The sequence below is a fragment of the Pseudophryne corroboree genome, chromosome 5 (assembly GCF_028390025.1).
Source record: "Pseudophryne corroboree isolate aPseCor3 chromosome 5, aPseCor3.hap2, whole genome shotgun sequence".
Taxonomy (NCBI): domain Eukaryota; kingdom Metazoa; phylum Chordata; class Amphibia; order Anura; family Myobatrachidae; genus Pseudophryne; species Pseudophryne corroboree.
Genome location: NC_086448.1, coordinates 29961544 through 29982478, shown reverse-complemented (window position 1 = coordinate 29982478; position 20935 = coordinate 29961544).

The following is a 20935-nucleotide window of genomic DNA, read 5'->3' as shown; positions in this document are numbered from 1 at the left end:
GCTTAAAAGAGGCATCATCATGACCCCACCCTTGCTCCGCCCCCGCTCCGCCCTGTCCCGCCTCCGGCCCAACCCCTCCACGACGTCACAGCCTTTCCTGCCCGCCCTCTGAGCTGACCTGGCTGCTCTCTCCCGCAGAGAGCAGCCAAAATGTAGGTAAGTCTGAGTATACGTTGCCTGCCTGAAAAACACTCCATATCTGTGCTCAGTGTGCTGCATATATCTGTGCTCACACTGCTTAATTGTGGGGACTGGGGAGCAACTGTATTATATAGGAGGAGTACAGTGCAGAGTTTTGCTGACAGTGACCACCAGTATACGTTGTCTGCCTGAAAAACACTCCATATCTGTGCTCAGTGTGCTGCATATATCTGTGCTCACACTGCTTTATTGTGGGGACTGGGGACCACCAGTATATTATATAGGAGGAGTACAGTGCAGAGTTTTGCTGACAGTGACCACCAGTATACGTTGTCTGCCTGTAAAACACTCCATATCTGTGCTCAGTGTGCTGCATATATCTGTGCTCACACTGCTTTATTGTGGGGACTGGGGACCAGCAGTATTATATAGGAGAAGTACAGTGCAGAGTTTTGCTGACAGTGACCACCAGTATACGTTGTCTGCCTGAAAAACACTCCATATCTGTGCTCAGTGTGCTGCATATATCTGTGCTCACACTGCTTTATTGTGGGGACTGGGGACCACCAGTATATTATATAGGAGGAGTACAGTGCAGAGTTTTGCTGACAGTGACCACCAGTATACGTTGTCTGCCTGAAAAACACTCCATATCTGTGCTCAGTGTGCTGCATATATCTGTGCTCACACTGCTTTATTGTGGGGACTGGGGACCAACAGTATTATATAGGAGGAGTACAGTGCAGAGTTTTGCTGACAGTGACCACCAGTATATATAGCAGTACGGTACGGAAGGCCACTGCTCTACCTACCTCTGTGTCGTCAAGTATACTACCCATCTAGATTTTATACCTGTGGTGCATTTTAGTTTTGCAGTTTGCTGACAGTGACCACCAGTATATATAGCAGTACGGTAAGGAAGGCCACTGCTCTACCTACCTCTGTGTCGTCAAGTATACTTTCCATCTAGATTCTATACCTGTGGTGCATTTTAGTTTTGCAGTTTGCTGACAGTGACCACCAGTATATATAGCAGTACGGTACGGAAGGCCACTGCTCTACCTACCTCTGTGTCGTCAAGTATACTATCCATCCATACCTGTGGTGCATTTCAGTTGTGCGCAGTATATATAGTAGTAGGCCATTGCTATTGATACTGGCATATAATTCCACACATTAAAAAATGGAGAACAAAAATGTGGAGGTTAAAAATAAGATTTTACTCACCGGTAAATCTATTTCTCGTAGTCCGTAGTGGATGCTGGGGACTCCGTAAGGACCATGGGGATTAGCGGCTCCGCAGGAGACTGGGCACAACTAAAGAAAGCTTTAGGACTACCTGGTGTGCACTGGCTCCTCCCACTAAGACCCTCCTCCAGACCTCAGTTAGGATACTGTGCCCGGAAGAGCTGACACAATAAGGAAAGATTTTGAATCCCGGGTAAGACTCATACCAGCCACACCAATTACACCGTATAACTCGTGATACTATACCCAGTTAACAGTATGATAACAACTGAGCCTCTCAACAGATGGCTCAACAATAACCCTTTAGTTAGGCAATAACTATATACAAGTATTGCAGACAATCCGCACTTGGGATGGGCGCCCAGCATCCACTACGGACTACGAGAAATAGATTTACCGGTGAGTAAAATCTTATTTTCTCTAACGTCCTAAGTGGATGCTGGGGACTCCGTAAGGACCATGGGGATTATACCAAAGCTCCCAAACGGGCGGGAGAGTGCGGATGACTCTGCAGCACCGAATGAGCAAACTCTATGTCCTCCTCAGCCAGGGTATCAAACTTGTAGACTCTTGCAAGAGTGTTTGAACCCGACCATGTAACAGCTCGGCAAATTTGTAAAGCCGAGACCCCTCGGGCAGCCGCCCAAGAAGAGCCCACTTTCCTCGTGGAATGGGCTTTCACAGATTTAGGGTGCGGCAGTCCAGCCGCAGAATGTGCAAGTTGAATCGTGCTACAGATCCAGCGAGCAATAGTCTGCTTAGAAGCAGGAGCACCCAGCTTGTTGGGTGCATACAGGATAAATAGCGAGTCAGTTTTCCTGACTCCAGCCGTCCTGGAAACATATATTTTTCAGGGCCCTGACTACGTCCAGAAACTTGGAATCCTTCAAGTCCCAAGTAGCCGCAGGCACCACAATAGGTTGGTTCACATGAAAAACTGCCACCACCTTAGGAAGGAATTGGGAACGAGTCCTCAATTCCGCCTTATCCATATAAAATACAGATAAAGGCTTTTGCATGACAAAGCCGCCAATTCTGATACACGCCTGGCCGACGCCAAGGTCCACAGCATGACCACTTTCCTCGTGAGGTATTGTAGCTCCACGGATGTAAGTGGCTCAACTCAATGCGACTTCAGGAAATCCAACACTACGTTGAGATCCCACGGTGCCACTGGAGGCACAAACGGGGGCTGACTATGCAGCACTCCCTTAACAAAAGTCTGAACTTCAGGCAGTGAAGCCAGTTCTATTTTGGAAGAAAATCGATAGAGCCGAAATCTGGACCTTAATGGAACCCAATTTTAGGCCCATAGTCACCTCTGACTTGTAGGAAGTGCAGAAATCGACCTAGCTGAAATTCCTCCTTTGGGGCCTTACTGGCCTCACAGCACGCAACATATTTCCGCCATATGCGGTGATAATGGTTTGCGTTCACTTCTTTCCTAGCTTTATTTAGCGTAGGGAGAACTTCCTCCGGAATGCCCTTTTCCTTCAGGATCCGGCGTTCAACCGCCATGCCGTCAAACGCAGCCGCGGTACGTCTTGGAACAGACAGGCCCCCTGCTGCAGCAGGTCCTGTCTGAGCGGCAGAGGCCATGGGTCCTCTGAGATCATTTCTTGGAGTTCTGGGTACCAAGCTCTTCTTGGCCACCCGGAACAATGAGTATAGTTCTTACTCCTCTCCTTCTTATTATTCTCATTACCCTGGGTATGAGAGGCAGAGAAGGGAACACATACACCAACTGGTACACCCACGGTGTTACCAGAGCGTCCACAGCTATCGCCTGAGGGTCCCTTGACCTGGCGCAATATCTTTGTAGCTTTTTGTTGAGGCGGGACGCCATCCTGTCCACCCGTGGCCTTTCCCAATGGTGTACAATCGTTTGGAAGACTTCTGGATGAAGTCCCCACTCTCCCGGGTGGAGGTCGTGTCTGCTGAGAAAGTCTGCTTCTCAGTTGTCCACTCCGGGAATGAACACTGCTGACAGTGCTAACACATGATTTTCCGCCTATCGGAGAATCCTTGTGGCTTCTGCCATCGCCATCCTGCTTCTTGTGCCGCCCTGTCAGTTTACATGAGCGACCGCCGTGATGTTGTCTGACTGGATCAGCACCGGCCGGTGTTGAAGCAGGGATCTAGCCTGACTTAGGGCATTGTAAATGGCCCATAGTTCCAGAACATTTATGTGTAGGGTAGTCTCCTGACTATTCTGTAGGCCTTGGAAGTTTCTTCCCTGTGTGACTGCCCCACAGCCTTGAAGGCTGGCATCCGTGGTCACCAGGACCCAGTCCTGTATGCCGAATCTGCGGCCCCTTAGAAGATGAGCACTCTGCAGTCACCACCACAGCGACACCCTGGCCCTTGGAGACAGGGTTATCCGCCGATGCATCTGAGGATGCGACCCGGACCACTTGTCCAACAGATCCCACTGGAAGATCCTTGCATGGGACCTGGCGAATGGAAATTCTTCGTAAGAAGCTACCATCTTTCCCAAGGCTCGCGTGCATTGATGCACCGACACCTGTATTTGTATTAGGAGGTCTCCGTCTAGAGACGCCAACTCCTTGGACTTCTCCTCCGGGAGAAACCCTTTTTATCCTGTTCTGTGTCCAGAACCATACCCAGGAACAGTAGACGCGTTGTAGGAACCAGCTGCGACTTTGGAATATTCAGAATCCAGCCGTGCTGTTGTAGCACTTCCCGAGATAGTGCTACTCCGACGAACAACTGCTCCCTGGACATCGCCTTTATAAGGAGATCGTCCAAGTACGGGATAAGTACTTCGGCCATTACCTTGGTAAATACCCTCGGTGCCGGGGACAGACCAACGGCAACGTCTGGAATTGGTAATGACAATCCTGTACCACAATTTTGAGGTACACCTGGTGAAGAGGGTAAATAGGGACATGCAGGTAAGCATCCTTGATGTCCAGTGATACCCTGAAATTTTCCAGGCTTGCAATAATCGCCCTGAGCGATTCCATTTTGAACTTGAACCTTCGTATATAAGTGTTCAAGGATTTCAATTTTAGAATGGGTCTCACCGAACCGTCTGGTTTCGGTACCGCAACAATTTGGAATAGTAACCCCGGCCTTGTTGAAGGAGGGGTACCTTGATTTCACCTGCTGGAAGTACAGCTTGTGAATTGCCGCCAGTACTACCCTTCTCTGAGGGCTGCAGGCAAGGCTGATGTGAGGCAACGGCGAGGGGGAGTCGCCTCGAACTACTACTTGCAGAACCTAGGGATCCACCTGTGGGCAAGCCCACTGGTCCCTGCAGTTCCCGAGACGCGCCCCCACCGCACCTGTCTCCACCTGTGGAGCCCCAGCGTCATGCGGTGGACTCAGAGGAAGCGAGGGAAGATATTTGATCCTGGGAACTGGCTGACTGGTGCAGCTTTTTCCTTCTTCCCTTGTCTCTGTGCAGAAAGGAAGCGCCTTTGACCCGCTTGCTTTTCTGAAGCCAAAAGGACTACCTGAAAATACGGTGCTTTCTTAGGCTTTTGTGAGGAAACCTGAGGTAAAAATTTTTTCTTCCCAGCTGTTGCTGTGGATATGAGGTCCCAAAGACCATCCCCAAACAATTCCTCACCCTTATAAGGCAGAATCTCCATGTGCCTTTTAAAGGCAGCATCACCTGTCCACTGCCGGGTTTCTAATACCCTTCTGGCAGAATGGACATTGCATTAATTCTGGATGCCAGCCGGCAAATATCCCTCTGTGCATCCTTTATATATAAGACAACGTCTTAAATATGCTCAATGTTAGCAAAATATTATCCCTGTCTTAGCGTATTAATATTATCTGACAGGGTATCAGACCACGCTGCAGCAGCACTATTTATGCTGAGGCAATTGCAGGTTTCAGTATATAACCTGAGTGTGTAAATACAGACTTCAGGATCGCCTCCTGCTTTTTATCAGCAGGTTCCTTCAAGGTGGCCGTATCCTAAGACGGCAGTGCCACCTTTTGACAAACGTGTGAGCGTCTTATCCACCCTAAGGGATATCTCCCAACGTGGCCTATCCTCTGGCGGGAAAGGGTACGCCATCAGTAACTTTTTAGAAATTACCAGTTTCTTATCGGGGGAAACCACGCTTCTTTACACACTTCATTCATTCATCTGATGGGGGAACAAAACACTGGCTGCTTTTTCTCCCCAAAAATAAAACCCCTTTTATGTGGTACTTGGGTTCATGTCAGAAAATGCGTAACACATTTTTCATTGCCGAGATCATGTAACGGATGTTCCTAGTGGATTGTGTATATGTCTCAACCTCGTCGACACTGGAGTCAGACTCCGTGTCGACATCTGTGTCTGCCATCTGAGGTAACAGGCGTTTTTTGAGCCCCTGATGGCCTTTGAGACGCCTGGGCAGGCGCGGGCTGAGAAGCCGGCTGTCCCACAGCTGTTACGTCATCCAGCCTTTTATGTAAGGAGTTGACACTGTCGGTTAATACCTTCCACCTATCCATCCACTCTGGTGTCGGCCCCACAGGGGGCGACATCCCATTTATCAGCCTCTGCTCCGCCTCCACGTAACCTTCCTCATCCAACATGTCGACACAGCCGTACCGACACACCGCACACACACAGGGAATGCTCTGACTGAGGACAGGACCCCACATAGTCCTTTGGGGAGACCGAGAGAGAGTATGCCAGCACACACCAGAGCGCTATATAATGCAGGGATTAACACTATAACTGAGTGATTTTTCCCCAAATAGCTGCTTGTATACATATATTGCGCCTAAATTTAGTGCCCCCCCTCTCTTTTTAACCCTTTGAGCCTGAAAACTACAGGGGAGAGTCTGGGGAGCTGTCTTCCAGCTGCACTGTGAAGAGAAAATGGCGCCAGTGTACTGAGGGAGAAGCCCCGCCCCTTTTTCGGGGGACTTTCTCCCGCTTTTTCTGGAATACTGGCAGGGGTAATTTTACATCTATATAGCCTCTAGGACTATATATGATGTAGATTTGCCAGCCAAGGTGTCATATATTGCCCTCAGGGCGCCCCCCCCCCAGCGCCCTGCACCCATCAGTGACCGGAGTGTGGGGTGTACATGAGGAGCAATGGCGCACAGCTGCAGTGCTGTGCGCTACCTTGGTGAAGACCGAAGTCTTCTGCCGCCGATTTTCCGGACTCTTCATGCTTCTGGCTCTGTAAGGGGGACGGCGGCGCGGCTCCGGGAACGAACACCAAGGTCGGGTCCTGCGGTCGATCCCTCTGGAGCTAATGGTGTCCAGTAGCCTAAGAAGCCCAAACTACCACCTGTTAGGTAGGTTTGCTTCTTCTCCCCTTAATCCCTCGCTGCAGTGAGTCTGTTGCCAGCAGATCTCACTGTAAAATAAAAAACCTAAATATACTTTCTTTCTAGGAGCTCAGGAGAGCCCCTAGTGTGCATCCAGCTCAGCCGGGCACAAGAATCTAACTGAGGTCTGGAGGAGGGTCTTAGTGGGAGGAGCCAGTGCACACCAGGTAGTCCTAAAGTTTTCTTTAGTTGTGCCCAGTCTCCTGCGGAGCCGCTAATCCCCATGGTCCTTACGGAGTCCCCAGCATCCACTTAGGACGTTAGAGAAATAGGGAAAGATCAAGATCCACTTCCACCTCGTGCTGAAGCTGCTGCCACTAGTCATGGCCAAGACGATGAAATGCCATCAACGTCGTCTGCCAAGGCCGATGCTCAATGTCATAGTAGAGAGCATGTAAAATCCAAAAAACATAAGTTCAGTAAAATGACCCAAAAATCTAAATTGAAAGCGTCTGATGAGAAGCGTAAACTTGCCAATATGCCATTTACGACACGGAGTGGCAAGGAACGGCTGAGGCCCTGGCCTATGTTCATGGCTAGTGCTTCAGATTCACATGAGGATGGAAGCACTCATCCTCTCGCTAGAAAAATGAAAAGACTTAAGCTGGCAAAGCACAGCAAAGAACTGTGCGTTCTTCTAAATCACAAATCCCCAAGGAGAGTCCAATTGTGTCGGTTGCGATGCCTGACCTTCCCAACACTGGACGGGAAGAGCTTGCGCCTTCCACTATTTGCACGCACCCTGCAAGTGCTGGAAGGAGCACCTGCAGTCCAGTTCCTGATAGTCAAATTGAAGATGTCACTGTTGAAGTACACCAGGATGAGGATATGGGTGTTGCTGGTGCTGGGGAGGAAATTGACAAGGAGGATTCTGATGGTGAGGTGGTTTGTTTACGTCAGGCACCCGGGGAGACACCTGTTGTCCGTGGGACGAATATGGCCATCGACATGCCTGGTCAAAATACAACAAAAAATCACCTCTTCGGTGTGGAATTATTTCAACACAAATGCGGACAACAGGTGTCAAGCCATGTGTTGCCTTTGTCAAGCTGTAATAAGTAGAGGTAAGGACGTTAACCACCTAGGAACATCCTCCCTTATACGTCACCTGGTCCGCATTCATCAGAAGTCAGTGACAAGTTCAAAAACTTTGGATGACAGCGGAAGCAGTCCACTGACCACTAAATCCCTTCCTCTTGTAACCAAGCTCCTGCAAACCACACCACCAACTCCCTCAGTGTCAATTTCCACCTTACACAGGAAAGCCAATAGTCCTGCAGGCCATCTCACTGGCAAGTCTGACGAGTCCTCTCCTGCCTGGGATTCCTCCGATGCATCCTTGAGTGTAACGCCTACTGCTGCTGGCGCTGCTGTTGTTGCTGCTGGGAGTCGATCGGCATCCCAGAGGGGAAGTCGGAAGACCACTTGTACTACTTCCAGTAAGCAATTGACTGTCCAACAGTCCTTTGCGGGGAAGATGAAATATCACAGCAGTCATCCTGCTGCAAAGCGGATAACTCAGGTCTTGTCAGCCTGGGTGGTGAGAAACGTGTGTCCGGTATCCACCGTTAATTCACAGGCAACTAGAGACTTGATTGAGGTACTGTGTCCCCGGTACCAAATACCATCTAGGTTCCATTTCTCTAGGCAGGCGATACCGAAAATGTACACAGACGTCAGAAAAAGAGTCACCAGTGTCCTAAAAAATGCAGTTGTACCCAATGTCCACTTAACCACGGACATGTGGACAAGTGGAGCAGGGCAGACTCAGGACTATATGACTGTGACAGCCCACTGGGTAGATGTATTGCCTCCCGCAGCAAGAACAGCAACAGTGGCACCAGTAGCATCATCTCGCAAACGCCAACTCATTCCTAGGCAGGCTATGCTTTGTATCACCGCTTTCCATAAGAGGCACACAGCTGACAACCTCTTACGTAAACTGAGGAACATCATCGCAGAATGGCTTACCCCAATTGGACTCTCCTGGGGATTTGTGACATACATTGAATTTGGTGGTGCAGAATTATTTAAAAAACGACAGGGGCGTGCAAGAGATGCTGTCGGTGGCCCGAAGAATGTGGGCCACTTTCGGCATTCAGCCACCGCGTGCCGAAGACTGGAGCACCAGAAAACAGTCCTGAACCTGCCCTGCCATCATCTGAAGCAAGAGGTGGTAACGAGGTGGAATTCAACCCTCTATATGCTTTAGAGGATGGAGGAGCAGCAAAAGGCCATTCAAGCCTATACATCTGCCCACGATATAGGCAAAGGAGGGGGAATGCACCTGACTCAAGCGCAGTGGAGAATGATTTCAACGTTGTGCAAGGTTCTGCAACCCTTTGAACTTGCCACACGTGAAGTCAGTTCAGACACTGCCAGCCTGAGTCAGGTCATTGCCCTCATCAGGCTTTTGCAGAAGAAGCTGGAGACATTGAAGGAGGAGCTAAAACAGAGCGATTCCGCTAGGCATGTGGGACTTGTGGATGGAGCCCTTAATTAACCAGGATTCACGGGTGGTCAATCTGTTGAAATCAGAGCACTACATTTTGGCCACCGTGCTCGATCCTAGATTTAAAACCTACGTTGTATCTCTATTTCCAGCAGACACAAGTCTGCAGAGGTTCAAAGACCTGCTGGTGAGAAAATTGTCAAGTCAAGCGGAACGTGACCCGTCAACAGCTCCTCCTTCACATTCTCCCGCAACTGGGGGTGCGAGGAAAAGGCTAAGAATTCCGAGCCCACCCGCTGGCGGTGATGCAGAGCAGTCTGGAGCGAGTGCTGACATCTGGTCCAGACTGAAGGACCTGCCAACGATTACTGACATGTCGTCTACTGTCACTGCATATGATTCTCTCACCATTGAAAGAATGGTGGAGGATTATATGAGTGACCGCATCCAAGTAGGCACGTCAGACAGTCCGTACGTATACTGGCAGGAAAAAGAGGCAATTTGGAGGCCCTTGCACAAACTGGCTTTATTCTACCTAAGTTGCCCTCCCTCCAGTGTGTACTCCGAAAGAGTGTTTAGTGCAGCCGCTCACCTTGTCAGCAATCGGCGTACGAGGTTACTTCCAGAAAATGTGGAGAAGATGATGTTCATCAAAATGAATTATAATCAATTCCTCCGTGGAGACATTCACCAGCAGCAATTCCTCCAGAAAGTACACAGGTATCTGAGAAGGTGGATTCCAGTGGGGACAAATTAATAATCTGTGAGGAGGGGGATGTACACAGTGAAAGGGGTGAGGAATCGGAGGATGATGATGAGGTGGACATCTTGCCTCTGTAGAGCCAGTTTGTGCAAGGAAAGATTGATTGCTTCTTTTTTGGTGGGGGCCCAAACCAACCAGTCATTTCAGTCACAGTCGTGTGGCAGACCCCGTCGCTGAAATGATTAGTTCGTTAAAGTGTGCATGTCCTGTTTATACAACATAAGGGTGGGTGGGAGGGCCCAAGGACAATTCCATCTTGCACCTCTTTTTTCTTTCATTTTTCTTTGCATCATGTGCTGTTTGGGGACTATTTTTTGAAGTGCCATCCTGCCTGACACTGCAGTGCCACTCCTAGATGGGCCAGGTGTTTGTGTCGGCCACTTGTGTCGCTTAGCTTAGTCACAAAGCGACCTTGGTGCGCCTCTTTTTTTCTTTGCATCATGTGCTGTTTGGGGACTATTTTTTTGAAGTGCCATCCTGCCTGACACTGCACTGCCACTCCTAGATGGGCCAGGTGTTTGTGTCGGCCACTTGTGTTGCTTAGCTTAGCCATCCAGCGACCTCGGTGCAAATTTTAGGACTAAAAATAATATTGTGAGGTGTGAGGTGTTCAGAATAGACTGAAAATGAGTGGAAATTATGGTTATTGAGGTTAATAATACTATGGGATCAAAATGACCCCCAAATTCTATGATTTAAGCTGTTTTTGAGGGTTTTTTGTAAAAAAACACCCGAATCCAAAACACACCCAAATACGACAAAAAATATTCAGGGAGGTTTTGGAAAAACTCGTCCGAATCCAAAGCACGGCCGCGGAACCGAATCCAAAACCAAAACACAAAACCCGAAAAATTTCCGGTGCACATCTCTACTATATTAGAGATGAGCGGGTTCGGTTCTCCGTGATCCAAACCCCCCCGAACTTCCCCGATTTTACACGGTTCCGAGGCAGCCTCGGATCTTCCCGCCTTGCTCGGTTAACCCGAACGCGCCCGAACGTCATCATCCCGCTGTCGGATTCTCGCGAGATTCGTTTTCTATATAAAGAGCCGCGCGTCGCCGCCATTTTCACTCGTGCATTGGAGATTGAGCGGAGAGGACGTGGCTGCGTTCTCTCCCTGAAAAGCTCCGTAATCTGTGCTCAGTGTGCTGCAAATATCTGTGCTCAGTGTGCTGCAAATATCTGTGCTCAGTGTGTTGAAAATATCTACGTTCTCTGCCTGAAAACGCTCCATATCTGTGCTCAGTGTGCTGCAAATATCTGTGCTCAGTGTGCTTTATTGTGGGGACTGGGGACCACCAGTATATAATTATAGTAGTACAGTAGGCCATTGCTGTATCTTGCAGCTCTGTGTCACTGCAAGTATCCATTCCATATCTGTGCTGCATTTTTGTGAGCAGTATATATAGTATTACAGTGCAGCATTTTGGTGATCAACAGTATATAGTTGTACAGTAGGCCATTGCTGTATCTTGCAGCTCTGTGTCACTGCAAGTATCCATTCCATATCTGTGCTGCATTATTGTGAGCAGTATATAGTAGGACAGTGCAGCATTTTGGTGACCAACAGTATATAGTTGTACAGTACATTAGGCCATTGCTGTAGTATCTTGCAGCTCTGTGTCACTGCAAGTATCCATTCCATATCTGTGCTGCATTATTGTGAGCAGTATATAGTAGGACAGTGCAGCATTTTGGTGACCAACAGTATATAGTTGTACAGTACATTAGGCCATTGCTGTAGTATCTTGCAGCTCTGTGTCACTGCAAGTACCCATTCCATATCTGTGCTGCATTATTTTGAGCAGTATATAGTAGGACAGTGCAGCATTTTGGTGACCAGCAGTATACATATATAGTACAGTACAGTAGGCCATTGCTGTATCTTGCAGCTCTGTGTCACTTCTAGTATCATGATCAGTGCTCAATATCTGCTGCATTGTTGTGACCAGTATGTATACTGTACTGTGCGACGTGTGTTATACACCTGGTGATTATACATCCTGTAATCTGTACTGAGCGATGTGTGAGATACACCTGGGGATTATACACCCTATATACTGTACTGTGTGATGTGTGAGATACACCTGGGGATTATACACCCTATATTATTATTATTATCCTTTATTTATATGGTGCCACAAGGGTTCTGCAGCGCCCAATTATAGAGTACATAAATAATCAAACAGGAAAACATCAACTTACAGTTGATGACAGTATAGGACAAGTACAGGGTAAATACACATAGTTACATAAGCAGATGACACTGGAATAAGTATCAGGTGGCAGAAGACTGCTGGATGTGGTACAGTTGAAGATTATTAAAGTAAGACAAAGGATAAGCACATGAGGGAAGAGGGCCCTACTCGTGAGAGCTTACAATCTAAAGGGGAGGAGTAGACAGACAGGGGTGACACAGATGGGGTACATAAAGAACGTGGAACAGAGGGTTAGGATGAGATTTGGCTGGGTTTGGTGAAGAAGTAGACCCCCAGAAGGCACAAGTCAATACTTAACATTGCAACATTTTACTGGGCTATGCAGGAGAAAATTAAAAATAGGGGGGAATAAAAATAATAAAAAAAAGAATCGATAACTTCTACCGCTTTCAGAAAGGTCAATGGAAGCTGAAATAATGGACAACTACCTCATGGAAGCCAGATACAGTATACCAAACAGTACTTAGCAGAGTTAGGAATGAGTGCTTATGAAATACAGTTACATTTTGTCATAATATTTCAGAAACTGCATGGCTGGTCTCTTGCACTCTTTTGCTCTAATACACCACCTGCTTTAGGATTTATATTCAAAAACATTATGTCTCCATAATCCCAAAAACGTCAGTCTTCTTGGAAAGTGGTTTGTTCCTTTGTAAGGGAAAGAGAACAAACGTTCTCAAACAACGGTTTCTCAATTTCTTTTTCCTCTGGGAAGGGATTGTGGATTTGCAGGAATATCTGAGCATTTCTGTAATCAGAAAGCAGCGACTTTCTACAAATGTTTACGAATAATTCCAGTGATTTTGTCATTTTCTTCCAGTGATTTGGACCAATAATACCATTGATTAGAACGAATAATTCCAGTGATTTTGTCATTTTCTTCCAGTGATTTGGACCAATAATACCATTGATTAGAACGAATAATTCCAGTGATTTTGTCATTTTCTTCCAGTGATTTGGACCAATAATACCATTGATTAGAACGAATAATTCCAGTGATTTTGTCATTTTCTTCCAGTGATTTGGACCAATAATACCATTGATTAGAACGAATAATTCCTGTGATATTGAGGTGTTTGTGTCGCTTAGCTTAGCCGTCCAGCGACCACAGTGCACCTCTTTTTCTCTTTTCTTTGCATCATGTGCTGTTTGGGGTCAATTTTTTTAAGTGCCATCCTGTCTGACACTGCAGTGCCACTCCTAGATGGGCCAGGTGTTTGTGCCGCCCTCTTGGGTCGCTTTGCTTAGTCATCCAGCGACCTCGGTTCAAATTTTAGGACTAAAAATAGTATTGTGAGGTGTGGGGTGTTCAGAATAGACTGGAAATGAGTGGAAATTGTGGTTATTGAGGTTAATAATACTATAGGATCAAAATTACCCCCAAATTCTATGATTTAAGCTGTTTTTGAGGGGTTTATTAAAAAAAACACCCGAATCCAACAACAAATTTTCAGGGAGGTTTTGCCAAAACGCGTCCGAATCCAAAACACGGCCGCGGAACCGAATCCAAAACCAAAACACAAAACCCGAAAAATTTCCAGTGCACATCTCTAGTCTATATAAGGTCCCACACTTGACAGTACATGTCTGAGCACAAACCAAGCATGAAGTCAAAGGAATTGTCTGTAGACCTCTGAGACAGGATTGTCTCGAGGAACAAATCTGGGGAAAGGTGCTTTGAAGGTCCCAATAAGTACAGTGGCCTCGATCATCCGTCAATGGAGGAAATTCAGAACCACCAGGACTCTTCCTAGAGCTGGTCGGAAGTCTAAACTGAGTGATCGGGGGAGATGGGCCCTAGTCAGGGAGGTGACCAAGAACCCGATGGTCACTCTGTCAGAGCTACAGCATTCCTCTTTGGCCTGTATGGTAGAGTGGCTAGACAAAAGCCACTCCTTAGTAAAAAGCACATGGCAGCCCTGGAGTTTGCCAAAATGCACCTGAAGGACTCTCAGACTATGAGAAACAAAATTATCTGGTCTGATGAGACAAAGATTGAACTCTTTGGAGTAAATGCCAGGCGTCATGTTCGGAGGAAACCAGACACCACTTATCACCAGACCAATGCCATCCCAACAGTGAAGCATGGTGGTAGTAGCATCATGATGTGGGGATGTTTTTCAGCGTCAGGAACTGGGAGACTAGTCAGGATAGAGGGAAAGATGAATGCAGCAATGTACAGAGACATCCTGGATGAAAACCTGTTTCAGAGCGCTCTTGACCTCAGACTGGTACGACGGTTCATCTTTCAGCAGGACAATGACTCTAAGCACACAGCCAAGATATCAAAGGAGTGGCTTCAGGACAACTCTGTGAATGTCCTTGAGTGGCCCAGCCAGAGCCCAGACTTGAATCCGATTGAACATCTCTGGAGAGATCTGAAAATGGCTGTGCACCAACGCTTCTCATCCAACCTGATGGAGCTTGAGAGCAGTAGCGGATCCTGCCACGGGCAAGCAGTACTTTTGCCCAGGGCGCCGCCTTCCGGAGGGCGCAGGGCGCCTTCCGGAGGGCGCCGCACCAGGGCAAGATCCGCTGCTGCAGTGTGTGCCCCCCGGCCCCCGCTGTCGCCCTGCTGCCGCTGGCCGCTGGGAAGGGAAACTAGACGCGTACGCGTCTAGTTTCCCTTCGTGGAGAGGTCCTTTACTGTGCGGTGCGCAATGACGTCATCGCGCACCGCACGGCCAAGGTCCTCTCCACGAAGGGAACTAGACGCTACGCGTCTAGTTTCTCTTCGTTGAAAGGACCTTTGATGTGCGGTGCGCGATGACGTCATCGCGCACCGCGCATCATTCCAGTCTGTACAGGGGGCGTGAATGACCACGCCCCCTGCATGAAGCCACGCCCCCCCAATGCCGCCCGGGGCGCCAGAAGCCCTGGAACCGGCCCTGCTTGAGAGGTGCTGCATAGAGGAATGGGGGAAAATGCCCAAATATACAGTAGGTGTACCAAGCATTTGGCATCATATTCAGAAAGACTTGTGGCTGTAATTGCTGACAAAGGAGCATCAACAAAGTATTGAGCAAAGGCTGTGAATACTTATCTACATGTGATTTCTTAGTTTTTTTTTATTTTTAATAAATTTGCAAAAATCTAAAAAAAACCTTTTTTCACGTTGTCATTATGGGGTATTGTGTGTAGAATTTTGAGGGAAAAATTAATTTATTCCATTTTGGAATAAGGCTGTAACATAACAAAATGTGGAAAATTGAAGCTCTGTAAATATTTTTGGGATGCACTGTACTTGGTAACTCCGGCAGGTTCCTCTCACAGAGTTGCTTGGAGAGTATGGGCCAGATGGGCAGAATGGGGAACATGGCAATAAGGAATCATGGATCACTCGAATGTATCATTAATTACACACAGGGACAGGGACTTGGAAAATGGTCCGTCCCTGCAGGGTGTAAGATTTGAACTGAACGTTAATGAAGAGAGGCCTATGGCGCATGTGCGGCCTGCACTTGTGTAATCATCAGGGGGCAAAAGCCCATAGGCTTCTAAAGGCAGCACCATCTACAGGTGGCATCTCCAGAAGGTTACAGTAGATCTGAAGCTTGCTGTATACCGGCACATGGCAGCCCCATAGAATCCTATAGCGCTTGCTGTGCCGGCGCTCCACAGCGGATAATATCTCCTATATACACCGCGGATCATAATAATACATCAGGTAAACCATGCGTATTCCAGTCAACTTCTGAAAATTGATTTATTGCATTTGTTTTATTGATACATCCCGTTCTTAGGGGTATATAACTAAGGTATGAGTTTTTTTAGAAGTGTAAATGTTGCCCATAGCAACCAATCATATTCTCGCTATTATTTTCTGTAATCAGCTAGATAAATGTTAGGTGGAATCTGATTGGTTGCTATGGTCTCCACTTTTAAAAAAACACACACCTTAGTAAATATTAGTGATGTGCACCGGAAATTTTTCGCGTTTTGTGTTTTGGTTTTTGGTTCGGTTCCGCGGCCGTATTTTGGATTCGGAGGCGTTTTGGCAAAACCTCACCGAAATTTTTTTGTCGGATTCGGGTGTTTTTTTCAAAAAACCCTAAAAAACAGCTTAAATCATAGAATTTGGGGGTCATTTTGATCCCATAGTATTATTAACCTCAATAACCATAATTTCCACTCATTTCCAGTCTATTCTGAACACCTCACAATATTATTTTTAGTCCTAAAATTTGCACCGAGGTCGCTGGATGGCTAAGCGAAGCGACACAAGTGGCCGACACAAACACCTGGCCCATCTAGGAGTGGCACTGCAGTGTCAGGCAGGATGGCCCTTCCAAAAAATTGTCCCCAAACAGCACATGATGCAAAGAAAAAAAGAGGCACACCAAGATGGCTGTGTGACTAAGCTAAGCGACACAAGTGGCCGACACAAACACCTGGCCCATCTAGGAGTGGCACTGCAGTGTCAATTAAGATAGGATGGCCCTTCCAAAAAATTGTCCCCAAACAGCACATGATGCAAAGAAAAAAAGAGGCGCACCAAGGTCGCTGTGGGACTAAGCTAAGCGACACAAGTGGCCGACACAAACACCTGGCCCATCTAGGAGTGGCACTGCAGTGTCAGACAGGATGGCCCTTCAAAAAAATACTCCCCAAACAGCACATGATGCAAAGAAAAAAAGAGGCGCACCAAGGTGGCTGTGTGACTAAGCTAAGCGACACAAGTGGCCGACACAAACACCTGGCCCATCTAGGAGTGGCACTGCAGTGTCAATTAAGATAGGATGGCCCTTCCAAAAAATTGTCCCCAAACAGCACATGATGCAAAGAAAAAAAGAGGCGCACCAAGGTCGCTGTGGGACTAAGCTAAGCGACACAAGTGGCCGACACAAACACCTGGCCCATCTAGGAGTGGCACTGCAGTGTCAGACAGGATGGCCCTTCCAAAAAATTGTCCCCAAACAGCACATGATGCAAAGAAAAAAAGAGGCGCACCAAGGTGGCTGTGTGACTAAGCTAAGCGACACAAGTGGCCGACACAAACACCTGGCCCATCTAGGAGTTGCACTGCAGTGTCAGGCAGGATGGCCCTTCAAAAAAATACTCCCTAAACAGCACATGATGCAAAGAAAAAAAGAGCCGCACCAAGGTTGCTGTGTGACTAAGCTAAGCGACACAAGTGGCCGACACAAACACCTGGCCCATCTAGGAGTGGCACTGCAGTGTCAATTAAGATAGGATGGCCCTTCCAAAAAATTGTCCCCAAACAGCACATGATGCAAAGAAAAAAAGAGGCGCACCAAGGTCGCTGTGTGACTAAGCTAAGCGACACAAGTGGCCGACACAAACACCTGGCCCATCTAGGAGTGGCACTGCAGTGTCAGACAGGATGGCCCTTCAAAAAAATACTCCCCAAACAGCATATGATGCAAAGAAAAAAAGAGGCGCACCAAGGTGGCTGTGTGACTAAGCTAAGCGACACAAGTGGCAGACACAAACACCTGGCCCATCTAGGAGTGGCAGTGCAGTGTCAGGCAGGATGGCCCTTCCAAAAAATTGTCCCCAAACAGCACATGATGCAAAGAAAAAAAGAGGTGCACCAAGGTCGCTGTGTGACTAAGCTAAGCGACACAAGTGGCCGACACAAACACCTGGCCCATCTAGGAGTGGCACTGCAGTGTCAATCAAGACAGGATGGCCCTTCCAAAAAATAGTCCCCAAACAGCACATGATGCAAAGAAAAATGAAAGAAAAAAGAGGTGCAAGATGGAATTGTCCTTGGGCCCTCCCACCCACCCTTATGTTGTATAAACAGGACATGCACACTTTAACGAACCCATCATTTCAGTGACAGGGTCTGCCACACGACTGTGACTGAAATGACTGGTTGGTTTGGGCCCCCACCAAAAAAGAAGCAATCAATCTCTCCTTGCACAAACTGGCTCTACAGAGGCAAGATGTCCACCTCATCATCATCCTCCGATTCCTCACCCCTTTCACTGTGTACATCCCCCTCCTCACAGATTATTAATTCGTCCCCACTGGAATCCACCATCTCAGGTCCCCGTGTACTTTCTGGAGGCAATTGCTGCTGGTGAATGTCTCCACGGAGGAATTGATTATTATTCATTTTAATGAACATCATCTTCTCCACATTTTCTGGAAGTAACCTCGTACGCCGATTGCTGACAAGGTGAGCGGCTGCACTAAACACTCTTTCGGAGTACACACTGGAGTAGGGCAACTTAGGTAGAATAAAGCCAGTTTCTGCAAGGGCCTCCAAATTGCCTCTTTTTCCTGCCAGTATACGTACGGACTGTCTGACGTGCCTACTTGGATGCGGTCACTCATATAATCCTCCACCATTCTTTCAATGGTGAGAGAATCATATGCAGTGACAGTAGACGACATGTCAGTAATCGTTGGCAGGTCCTTCAGTCTGAACCAGATGTCAGCACTCGCTCCAGACTGCCCTGCATCACCGCCAGCGGGTGGGTTCGGAATTCTTAGCCTTTTCCTCGCACCCCCAGTTGCGGGAGAATGTGAAGGAGGAGATGGTGACAGGTCACGTTCCGCTTGACTTGACAATTTTCTCACCAGCAGGTCTTTGAACCTCTGCAGACTTGTGTCTGCCGGAAAGAGAGATACAACGTAGGTTTTAAATCTAGGATCGAGCACGGTGGCCAAAATGTAGTGCTCTGATTTCAACAGATTGACCACCCGTGAATCCTGGTTAAGCGAATTAAGGGCTCCATCCACAAGTCCCACATGCCTAGCGGAATCGCTCTGTTTTAGCTCCTCCTTCAATGTCTCCAGCTTCTTCTGCAAAAGCCTGATGAGGGCAATGACCTGACTCAGGCTGGCAGTGTCTGAACTGACTTCACGTGTGGCAAGTTCAAAGGGTTGCAGAACCTTGCACAACGTTGAAATCATTCTCCACTGCGCTTGAGTCAGGTGCATTCCCCCTCCTTTGCCTATATCGTGGGCAGATGTAAAGGCTTGAATGACCTTTTGCTGCTCCTCCATCCTCTGAAGCATATAGAGGGTTGAATTCCACCTCGTTACCACCTCTTGATTCAGATGATGGCAGGGCAGGTTCAGGACTGTTTGCTGGTGCTCCAGTCTTCGGCACGCGGTGGCTGAATGCCGAAAGTGGCCCGCAATTCTTCGGGCCACTGACAGCATCTCTTGCACGCCCCTGTCGTTTTTTAAATAATTCTGCACCACCAAATTCAATGTATGTGCAAAACATGGGACGTGCTGGAATTTGCCCAGATGTAATGCACGCACAATATTGCTGGCGTTGTCCGATGTCACAAATCCCCAGGAGAGTCCAATTGGGGTAAGCCATTCTGCGATGATGTTCCTCAGTTTCCGTAAGAGGTTGTTAGCTGTGTGCCTCTTATGGAAAGCGGTGATACAAAGCGTAGCCTGCCTAGGAACGAGTTGGCGTTTGCGAGATGCTGCTACTGGTTCCGCCGCTGATGTTCTTGCTGCGGGAGGCAATACATCTACCCAGTGGGCTGTCACAGTCATATAGTCCTGAGTCTGCCCTGCTCCACTTGTCCACATGTCCGTGGTTAAGTGGACATTAGGTACAACTGCATTTTTTAGGACACTGGTGACTCTTTTTCTGACGTCTGTGTACATTTTCGGTATCGCCTGCCTAGAGAAATGGAACCTAGATGGTATTTGGTACCGGGGACACAGTACCTCAATCAAGTCTCTAGTTTGCTGTGAATTAACGGTGGATACCGGATACACGTTTCTCACCACCCAGGCTGACAAGACCTGAGTTATCCGCTTTGCAGCAGGATGACTGCTGTGATATTTCATCTTCCTCGCAAAGGACTGTTGGACAGTCAACTGCTTACTGGAAGTAGTACAAGTGGTCTTCCGACTTCCCCTCTGGGATGACGATCGACTCCCAGCAGCAACAACAGCAGCGCCAGCAGCAGTAGGCGTTACAGTCAAGGATGCATTGGAGGAATCCCAGGCAGGAAAGGACTCGTCATACTTGCCAGTGACATAGCCTGCAGGACTATTGGCTTTCCTGTGTAAGGTGGAAATTGACAATTGACACTGAGGGAGTTGGTGGTGTGGTTTGCAGGAGCTTGGTTACAAGAAGAAGGGATTTAGTGGTCAGTAGACTGCTTCCGATGTCATCCACAGTTTTTGAACTTGTCACTGACTTCTGATGAATGCGGTCCAGGTGACGTATAAGGGAGGATGTTCCTAGGTGGTTAACGTCCTTACCCCTACTTATTACAGCTTGACAAAGGCAACACACGGCTTGACACCTGTTGTTCGTATTTGTGTTGAAATAATTCCACACCGAAGAGGTGATTTTTTTGTATTTTGACCAGGCATGTCAATGGCCATATTCGTCCCACAGACAACTGGTGTCTCCCCGGGTGCCTGACTTAAACAAACCACCTCACCATCAGAATCCTCCTTGTCAATTTCCTCCCCAGCGCCAGCAACACCCATATCCTCATCCTGGTGTACTTCAACAGTGACATCTTCAATTTGACTATCAGGAACTGGACCGCGGGTGCTCCTTCCAGCACTTGCAGGGGGCGTGCAAATGGTGGAAGGCGCAAGCTCTTCCCGTCCAGTGTTGGGAAGGTCAGGCATCGCAACCGACACAATTGGACTCTCCTTGGGGATTTGTGATTTAAAAGAACGCACAGTTCTGTGCTGTGCTTTTGCCAGCTTAAGTCTTTTCATTTTTCTAGCGAGAGGATGAGTGCTTCCATCCTCATGTGAATCTGAACCACTAGCCATGAACATAGGCCAGGGCCTCAGCCGTTCCTTGCCACTCCGTGTCGTAAATGGCATAT